The sequence below is a fragment of the Pteropus vampyrus genome, unplaced genomic scaffold (genome assembly GCF_000151845.1).
Source record: "Pteropus vampyrus isolate Shadow unplaced genomic scaffold, Pvam_2.0 Scaffold528, whole genome shotgun sequence".
Lineage (NCBI taxonomy): Eukaryota > Metazoa > Chordata > Mammalia > Chiroptera > Pteropodidae > Pteropus > Pteropus vampyrus.
In genome coordinates this window covers 822833-833251 of record NW_011889309.1, presented here as the reverse complement: position 1 = coordinate 833251, position 10419 = coordinate 822833, and the positions used below count along the sequence as shown (strand labels likewise).

The window sequence follows — 10419 nt, the reverse complement described above, 5'->3', positions numbered from 1 at the left end:
CACCTGAATTCTTGCTGCCTCACCTAGTATTTTAATTTGATAGCTGAGAGTAGTTATAACAGATAAGAGACTTCAGGGTAAGCTTGTAAATTGAAGAACCTCATCCATTCCAGAACAAATGGTCTCCTTCCTTTATATCAGCTCCTCTTTCCATTTCCACCACTCTTAAAGGAATTGAAGGGGAAGAGAAGGAGAACAAAGGAATTTGAAGGGATATTGAGTGGCATACAGGCAAAGCCTGTGGTCTGTGAGATTGCCTAACAGACACATACCTATAGACACAAGCTTGTGTGGACTAACACCACAAGTTCGGATCTACGGGTTTGTGGCAACAGGCCTCAGTATCTTCTCTCATTTGAGGGTTTGACATGTCTGAAAATAAAACGTTAAAACCATTAGTCCAACCAAAGAGTATGTTAATTTATGCCAGAAATTGAAAGGCTTCATCCTGCTCTTAAAGAGTAAAAGTTAAGCAGCATCTTCTATATTTTTCCCCACATACTTCCCTTTGTTTTCATGTATGCTACAGATTGGTAAACTTTAGGTAAACTTCATCATTTTACTGTTTAATATTATGAAAGACTCATTTATTCAGTCCTTAACACACAATCTGGGTAAAGTATGGCAAATTATCGAAATAAAGAAAATTCTTTGAATTGTAGGGAAGGGGGTGGGGCAGGAAGAAAAACATGAGAGTACAAATGCAAGTTCATTCTTTTAAATATCTGTAATTACATGAAAAAAGAGTGAATTTTTTCTTTTCCATTTGCATTTTGGAAAACTGCTGAAACAAACTAGCAAGCACCACCAATAAGTTTGTACGTATTTTCCAAAAACTTCTAGAGGAGATTTCTAGCTATATTAAATTAGAAGATTCATCTTCAGAAAAAGTTAGTATTTTTATTTCCACCCCATTCTCACCCCCACCCCCATTATTGGTCCAAACACCAACACTGAGCAAGTATGAACATATTTTATATAATGTGTACTGGAAAAGAAATTGTAAAATCTGTTTCTGAGTCTTTCTTATAAAAAGATTTCATTTGTCAACATAACATCTTTTCTTCAAAACCAATGTTCTTCTTGTAAGAATGGAACCTCCAAGACAAAGAACTTTTATTAGAGGCTCCTTTTGTGAATTTCATTGAGGGCATAGTCTTATTCATAAGCACTTCATGGACACATGATGCAAAGCAAAATAATTCCCTCCCTAGATGTTGGGAAAAACATATGCCTCCATTCCTTTGCAGAACCAAAAAGAGACCTTTTCAATTTTTGTTAGCAAAGTCTACAGATCTTGACTCTCAAAAATACTATCTCCTTTGCCTCAACATATAAACATTCATTCCTTCTTAAAAAATCTCAGAGACTCTACTAATAACAAAAAAGATGGAGCTAAATATGGGGATTATTCAGAGAAAAGAGCAGGCCCTTATATAAACTAACAGGTGAAATCAAGAATACAGGAAGCCAATAGCAGGACGAACAGAGACTGAGGTGCAATCATTCATAGATACTTCATTGTCTGCTTATACCATCTTGACTGAGCTGTCTGTGGGCACAATTGCTTGGAGCACACTCCTAAAGCTAAGGTTGCCAAAATTCAAAATTTAGTTGCAGTTTCATGGTTTGACTTTTAGATCCAAAGAAACAACAAAAAACAGGTGGAAGTAGGTGGAAATCTAAACCAGTCACCTCAAAATTATCTTTATTTTATTTAAAAATGTTCGGGTTTTTTTCCTAAAATAAAAGATTTTAAAATAAACTCAAAGCCTCTTATTTTCCTTTGATCCCTCTGACAAAGGCATGCGGCCAGAGGTATTCGTGGATGGGCGCTCTGAACACTGTTAAGGATTGCTGGAACACATGTGACATAGGAGCTATTATTAAAATAGAAAGGAATAGGTCCAAGTTACCAAAGTGATGAAAATTAATTGTTATTATCAAACTTATTAAAAAGATATAATACACTATTTTTTAGCAATGGCCAAAGATTTGTCAAAATGTTACATTTAATCATTTAAGTATCACATCCTTCATAAATTTGCACCCTCAAAATTCATAGGAAGGAGCTCAATACTGTACTTCAATTGGGAGGCATCTCTGTACCTTTTTTAGCGGGGGCCACGTATAGGACAGAGAGAAATTTTCATCCCAAATGGTTTGTAGCATTAACTTCTAAACAATTCAGTTTTAATTTCAGAAAATAAAAGAGAAATCAGAAGATGCCTAGACTGCAGAAAAAAAAGAAAAAGAAAAAGAAAAAGAAAGTCAAATACTGACCTAATAGAAGGATGGTTTTTTGGGAATATATATTTTACAAAATATGAATTGAATACCTCCTTTAAGAACCTTCTTTATGTTGAAGAGAAAAATAAGGATTCTTTTCAGAGGTAAGTTTGGCTTTCTTTATTAAGAAAGATTCTATGGGGCTCTCTTAGATAGCAGTACTAATAATTAAGTTGAAAAATATAGGTTAATGCCTGTAAACAATGACAAAAACTGGGTAAGGCAATTTGTCAAGCAAATATACCATTTATGTTATGAAAAAAATTAATTGGCACAAAGTCTTTCAATAACACTAAAAGGAAACTTCTTATAACATGATAGCTGAGCGCAAATCTTAGTCACTGGACATGCCTGAAGATAGTTCCATAAAATGCCACACAGTATTACCAATCTAGGACTAAACTTAAAGCACAATATTGTTATTACACAATTTATATAATAAACCCTGTCTTTTGGGAATTTAGAGTACAAGGTACACTTTTTAGAGATAATTCTCTAATATTTATATTTTTAAATTCGATTACTAAATACAGCATAGAGTTTAAGGACAGTACCTGATGGTTTCAAATAAGTTCTGCCTCAATCGTTGTTGAAAGAAGTAAGCAGTGTTAAGCAATAAGTTTCAAAAAAACTTTCTGAATTCTATAGAATTGAATGTCATGACCATTCTACTTACTGGCTATGAATATTATAAAACTGGTTGCTATTTTTAAAAATCAAGTTTAAAATGCAGTTATTCTTCATAATTAAATCATTCACATATGCTCTAAAAATTGCAATACTCAAGGATGGAAAATTTGAGGAAATTATAGGAAAATACTATTACCTGAAAAAGTAACTTCTTATAAATCTTACTTTTTAAACCTGCTGCCATCTTGCTAGTCCAATATCTTCAAACCATCCACCTGTGTCTGGAAAATAAAATTATTTTAAATGGGTCACAATTTTTTGCTTTTTTGTTTGTTTGTTTGTTTGTTTTTGTCACCCAATTCTTTTCTAAAGCTAAATTAGAATTAATGCCAGAAAGAGAGCAAAAAAGAACACCAGAAACTGAAATAAAAGTAATTCTAGAAAAACACTGGGCAGCATTATGTTTACTTCATTTTCCAAACAACATATGATATAAAGTATCTGAAAATAAGTAACTTTCACATTCTTCCTGGAATTTCCCTGGCTACCAACGAAACTTGAGAATGACTTTACCAGAAAAGTGATCAAATAGGAATGTGAAGTCTTGGAATACTCCCAAATTCCAGTGTTTTATACCAAACCACTCATTCACTAAATATGATTAAGAGACAGGCTATCAATAATTAAGAGTGGTTAAGTTATAATCAGGTTGGTCAATCATTACCTGGCATAATGTAGCATCGCTGAGACATTGTTTAGCTTTTTGATTCTGAAATGATTCAGGAATCATTATTTCTCTCTGCTAATAGGGCTGTTGAAAAGAAGTGGAATATCTGATTGTGGTGGATTCATGAATCTATCCTCCTTCCACCACAGCAGGATTCTTGGCTTCCTCTCCAACGTTCTTTCATTGCCCATATTTTAGACACAGGGTTTATTTCTCCTTCATTGTTCCTTTATCAATGGAAGGAAACTCATTGCACAGCTGCTTGCAAAATGGATGATCTATTTGAGTTTTATCTAGCTATGGACTTGAACACCAAATTCATGGGGATGTCAGGAGAATGATACCAACAGAAAGGTTTCCTGCCCTCCACCCTCTTTCTTTTTAAAAGATGTATCTCTTGTTCAGAATATCCACCAAACTTCTTTGTCTCAAGGGGATAAATCAATTCAATTGAATAATTTTTCATAAAGGAAGGAAGGAGGAAAAGAGACACACACACAGAGAGAGAGAAAGAGAGAGAGAGAGAGAGAGAGAGAGAGGAGAGAAGGAGGGAGGAAGAAAAAAAAGAAAAGAAAAGAAAGAAATCAAAAGAAAGAAAAAGAAAAGCTCAAATCTACCCTTTGGCGTTCACTCTGATTTCATGAAGCAGGGGAGACAGCTAGTCTTCGGTCTTCCTATGGCTTTTCAGTTTTCCTGATGTCTTTTCTCTCATCCTCTGCAGCTCTTGTTATTTTTTTTTTTTTTTTTTTGTAGAAAGATCCAATAGCCTTAACAAAAGTGGCACATCCAGCAATTGCTGCTCCAAGTGTAATTTATTGGTGCCATGTAACACACAATGCTTTATCCATCTATAATATCGCCACCAGGACACCAGACCCCACTGTGGGAATGCCTCTCAAACATGCTATGCAGAGGCTTCTGGCACCAAAGCCAGCTAGCTTAAGTGAATTAATTCCTATCTACCCAGGAAAAACTGGCGAGGAAGGAGTAGAGGAGGGAGGAGACTGGCAAAGCAACACCAAGGTTTTCACGTTCCTTTCAGGCAAAGGGAAAATTAGAAATTGATAGTTTATAATCTCCCTACCACACACCCCTCATATTAAAAATATATTTTACGTAAAATAAAAACTAAAAATGTGGCTAGGTTGACTAAAGAACGAAGACGTGAAAATGGCATGATAGAATAAGACAGATTAAACTAAAAAAAAAAAAATGATGCCCTTAGATTAATTGAGTAGTCAATGTTTTTTTTTTTTGTAATTTAAAAACAATCTTAAATCCACTAAATGTTCATTTACAACAGATGTATAATGAAGATCAACTATTTAAGAAGGAGAAACTGGAGGCAAATTTGCTTTTGATATACTCAATGAAACAAAAGAGAAAGAGGCTGCAAGTTACAAGTTGTTTCATGTGCAGCTAGCTAAAAAAGACTACTTTCATTTTTGAATGAAATACATTTGCTCAGGATGTTTTTCTTCCTTTTTAAAATGCTAACAATGATGCCAGCCTACAACTTCCTTTCTAGTTACATTGTTAATAAAGCCGGGAATATTTTTTAAGAATTAAAATTTTAAAAATTATAGATGTTGATTCTGACATAGGAACGAGGTATATATTTTTAAAAATCAGATGTCTGTCATTTCTTTAATATAAATAAACTATATGCCGCACAAGGCTTCCTATATGCTAGTCAACTATAACACTTTTATATTCAAAGTTATATTTTGCTCTTGAGAAGGCATGCCACTATTCTATTAGAAAGCTACGAATTAAGTGAAGGTAAAGGGTGGCTTGGAAAAGAATTGCAGATTAAATGACTTGTATCCTGCAAAAACAGAGGTATGCAATATCCAAAGCATCAGTGTTTCTTTACAACCTTGATTGTATAACAATGGGATTCTTGTTCTGGAAAAAGTACAAAAAAGCCTGGAACTTCCACAATGATATTTATAAAAAGAAGCAACCATCAAACACAAGAAACAAAGTTCAGCTGAAACAGAAGACATTTGCCTTACTCCAGAGTATAGATTCACTTAGAAGAAGGAGCATCTGAATAGCCTACTAACTCTCTCTGCCCTTCACCCTAGGAGAGGTCAGCTTTTCTTCTCTAAGGCTGTCCATGTCTACTGATTTTCACATTTTCCTCTTCATTTGGAACAACAACAAGCAAACAAATGAAATACAATTTTATATAACCTCCTCCATATTAAAGCTTGGAAAGAAAAAAGTATTAATCTATATTACCTACTTTTGGCTCTAAATTTTTCCCCAAATTGATCTTTTTTGCCGTTTAGCCCTCTATCTACTCCCCTAAAAAGCCCTCACTTCAAGTCTCTCTCTCTTCTCCTTGCCTGTCCTCTTTCTTCTCTCTCTTTCTTTCTCTCCCTCTCAAGCACACATGTATGCATGCACACGTGCACACTCACATACATACAAACACATGCATGTACACATAACACATACTGCTGCTTGGTCCAATCTGGTTAATAACAACAGAATGACAAGCAACATCTGTTTGTAAAAGAGCCAAAATCAAACCTTAACATTTTTGGCTAGGTTCCTTCTTTCTTTTTCCCCCCAACTCTAAAAGGGGAGGAGGCAAAAAGGAGAAATAGTAAGGTTTATATTCAACATCAGCTCCAATGAGGCAGCAACTATACTCCCCCAGAGCCATTTCAAGGCAAAGCAATTTTAGGTAAAACCATTGCAGTATTTATGGTTGTCTCCCCTGAAATGAGCCGAGTCACATAAAATCCTACATACAGATTCTTAAGAGTCAGATTTTTTTCTAATAGCTTTATATTCATCTTCTGATTAGAATTACGGATCTTTTGTGCTTGTGTGTGTTGAGGTGGGCATGAAAGATAGAAAAGGAGAAGAGCATGACAGAAAAATAAAATAATAGAGAGGAAGAGAACTCTGCTGTTTCTCCCCTTTTATATCACACATACATACCTACAAACATAAAAACAGGCACATTTACACAAACATACGCCACACACAAGAACATGTACTAGGAGAGGCTGTGGCAGAAATCTGCACAGCTGTGGCCATCAGAAACAGGCTCTATCACTCCCCCATGGAGACTTGAATTTCTGAAAAGTTACCAACAGTGCACAAAGTCACAACGCAAAGGATCTACTAAACAGGGGAGGGGTTAGGGTGGGAGAAGAGTTGGTAAGGGAAAGAAAGGCTCGTTAACCAAGTGAAATAGTTTCACCCTCATAGAAGAGAAATAGGGGGACTGTTAGATACTCAACTCCTATTTCACTGAGGGTTTGGAAGAAACCCACACACATTAAGGGAAAAATAAATTCAGACAAGTTGCTAAGGAGACTTGTGTAAACTCCAAGCACAGACACATTTCTTGGCCTTTCCCCCTATGCTCCATCTTGTATTCTGATCACGCTGCTCTGCGGCAACGTTGCACCAACCTTCTGCATTAATCTTGGCCTTCACCGTGCAGACTGGCAAAGCACACTGGTTGTATATATCATCATCTTTCAAACCTAACAAGTTAAAAAGTGTCTGTATATGTGTGTATAACTAGTTGGAGGGAGAGAGTAGGATAATTTAATTTGAATTTTTAAAACATAGGTATTGAACAAAGAAGAATACTTAGATTTTGTGTTTGGGAGGCTTTGTTTTTGGGAGGCAGGGGTAGGTAAAACATCTATCTTTGGAAATTTCCCTTTGCCTGTGGATTTCATCTTTTCTCTATGCCCTTGCCTTTTCCCCTTCCCACATCCCCAATTAAAATTATTTGTCTCTGGCAGAGGTAAATAGTGCCTGAATCATTGCAGATACCCTGTAGGGGCCCAGGCCTCTGCAGAAGGCAGTGTACTACACAAAGTGGAAGCCTATTCCCCTGCTCAGGAAGGTGTCCCAGTGAGATCAGCTTTTTGAAAACAAACTAGGACAATTCATAAACCTCTAAACCAAACGTGTTTAGATTCTAAAACAGCCAGAATTTCAGAGAAGAGACTCCAAACCAATATCTGTGCTCAGGAGCAGAAAATTCACCCCATAATGACACACCTTCAGCAGGAGCTGATATCTATCAATATTTGATTTAGGGGAAATTTTAACATTTTCTTTCAAGACAGAGATGTTTGTAGTGTAGAAGCCAATATTTTTCTTTTTCAGCCTCCTGTATTAAAATTTCTAAAATTTTCCCCAGGACATAGGGGGTTAGACAATAAATACCTTTAATTATTGCTCAGGGTGCTGGGGCAAACCAAAGTTAGGGGTGTGTGCGCGTGTGTGTGTGTGTGTGTGTGTGTGTGTGTGTTTATATGCGTGTGCGCGTGTAGTTCCCTGCTTTGCAATCATGAACGGAAGAGTAAGACACACATCAAGGTAGCTGGATGTTGGCATCTGCATGTTCTCTTCCCAAATTCAAGAAGTTCACAATGTCTGGCCACCAGCCACAACAGAAAAGTTTCAGTGAGGGATAACCTACCAAACCTGCTGCTGTTTTAGTCACAATCCTCAGGGGTGGCCATGGGTCAGGGAATTTGGTAAGAGGATGGGAAAAGTTTCTGCATTCAGTGCATAGGTCTGGGATTATCTCTTCATGCTCCAAGAAGGCTATTCCAGCTTCCATTTCTTCCCTTTGCCAAACATTATTTGGTTTTCACACTTCAAAGCTAAAGCAAGCTGTACTGCCTCAGTTAAAGTAAGGCAGTCAGGCGATTCATGCTGGCAAGATGAAGATTTTTGCTCCCGCCATTCACAGAGAAAGACATTATCCTGCAACTAACCCTACTTGCCTACCCTTTAAATGATTCCATGAAAGCAAGCTCTAGATTTTAGGGAAAGGGGCATCATTGGAGTTCTTTATGATCTTTTTTACCTACAAAGTATATTCTCAGATGTTTTGTGGCACTAAGCCATTATGATTCAATGAAAATGAAAAATGAACCCTGATAAAGAAAGTAAGTGGGCCTATCCCAGCAGGTAACTGAAAAATTACCCTGTGCCTGATTGGCCAAGTGACACCTGCATTTTCTCATTTGTCCAGCACGCTTCCTTAGCCTGAATCCCAGGAAATCCTACCTAGTCACCTGTTGGCCTAATTGTCCTTCCTGCTAGCAACAAGAGGCTGTTTCATCCTAAAGTAAAGATATATTTGCTAGGATACTGTAGGATCCTATATCATCTAAGAGAAGAAATAAATTACATGATCAGTGCAACAACTAGTCCTATAAGAAAGGATTCTTTCCATCTAGATAGTCAACAACAACAATAACAAAAATTCTACCCTTTTTAAGTTGTCTTACCGCTTTCTCAAATTCCCAAAGTACAGAAAACATATTAGACACCTTTTATTATATCACCCCCTGTCTTCTCTTCAAACCTGCCAGTCCTCTGTGGAAAAAGGAAAGATACCAGTAAATAAATCATTAACATGGCAGGTTAGTCTGGATGAAAGACTTCATTGGATGCATAAAGAGCCAACTCAGATGACTTTCAGTAAAAAATACAGCTTTCCACATTATATTGGAAAATCTTTAAGGAGTCTTTTCTTTGAGATGAAGAAAGAAAAATGGCCATATAAATAGTGTCTGGCAAACTAAAATGTTGCCCAGACACACTTCGAAGCATAAAGTAATATAACTTCTATTTTTAACATGGATTTTTTAAGTATTTGCTTTACAAATCTCTCACCTTTAGCTTTGAGATTGAAGAGCACATATTTTTCACATTTTATAAAATTACCTTCCCTTAATCCACCCTGAAATTCAGTCTTATGCCCCACACAGAGAAGAATGTTTTCTTTCTGTATCTTTCATGAGCTAATGCTTCAGATCACAAAATGTTTTACGTGTCAGTTAGTAATTGTCTCCTAAGTCCAGTTGGTACTAATATTGCGGTAGAGAGTTGACAACGAGAAAAGTTAAGTGTCTTTCCAAAGCTCATATATTACTGTAATGCCAACACTAAACTGGACAGAAAGCTTAGGTCAGGCTGGAGGAATTTGGTGGTGCCCCTTCTCTCATTTTGCCTTATCTGTCAGTCAGCCATTTTGAATCACCTATAATCCCAAGATATAGAAAATACTGGCCACATAGCAGCTGCCATCTTGGGGAATCCCAAAGAATAGGCAACTAAATGCTCATATCTGAGATTGACATCAGAGGTCAATTAAGGTTGAGAAAGGTCTCCAGCAGTGTGTTCTAGTCAAGCCAATCCAACTATAACTCTGATCATGAGTGACATATAAGTCACAATTTGGTTCTGCAAAATGATTTTAGTCTATTCACACTTAGACTAAAGTCCATCTAACCGTTACCTGAGGTAACTGTTATTGCTCACTGAAATTTTATTTGTTTTCACCTATGGGATGGGAGAGGATAAATGTAAGATTTGAAGAGAGGACATCAAGTTCAAGGTATCCTGTGTAAAATGTTTACATATTTTCTATGTATTTCCAAGGCATGTGGTTATTAAAGTTCAATTTAAAAAGTACTAGTGTTCCTCAGGGGGCATTCAAAGTAGTTAAGCTCATTCTCTTGGATAGGGTTAATATTCATAATATAATCACATATCTGTATTTTTATCTCACATAAGTAATTTATTTTTGACATTTAATATAGACCAGACAACACCTCATAGATGGCTCATAAAAGCAGGATCATATTTCCCATTTAATTCTGCGTGGTAGACAAGAATAGGTAGGGTGTGTCTTGAATCTTGAATCTCAACTAAATAATTTGTAAATAGAAAGTCTGGCAAAAGCCACACAGTCCAAAACTCCTTCTTTAGAT

At 36.3% G+C, this 10419-nt stretch overlaps 1 long non-coding RNA gene across 1 annotated transcript in view; it reads right to left on the bottom strand.

Annotated features, from left to right (window-relative positions):
* Positions 1-323: 323 nt before the first annotated feature.
* The window catches only part of LOC111733122, a 29033-nt gene continuing 18937 nt past the window's right edge, over positions 324-10419 (bottom strand). The window contains exons 5-6 of the long non-coding RNA XR_002777836.1: positions 3116-3200; positions 324-372 (exon numbers count right to left, since the gene is read on the bottom strand). This is a non-coding gene — a long non-coding RNA (uncharacterized LOC111733122). The remainder of the gene's footprint in view (positions 373-3115; positions 3201-10419) is intronic.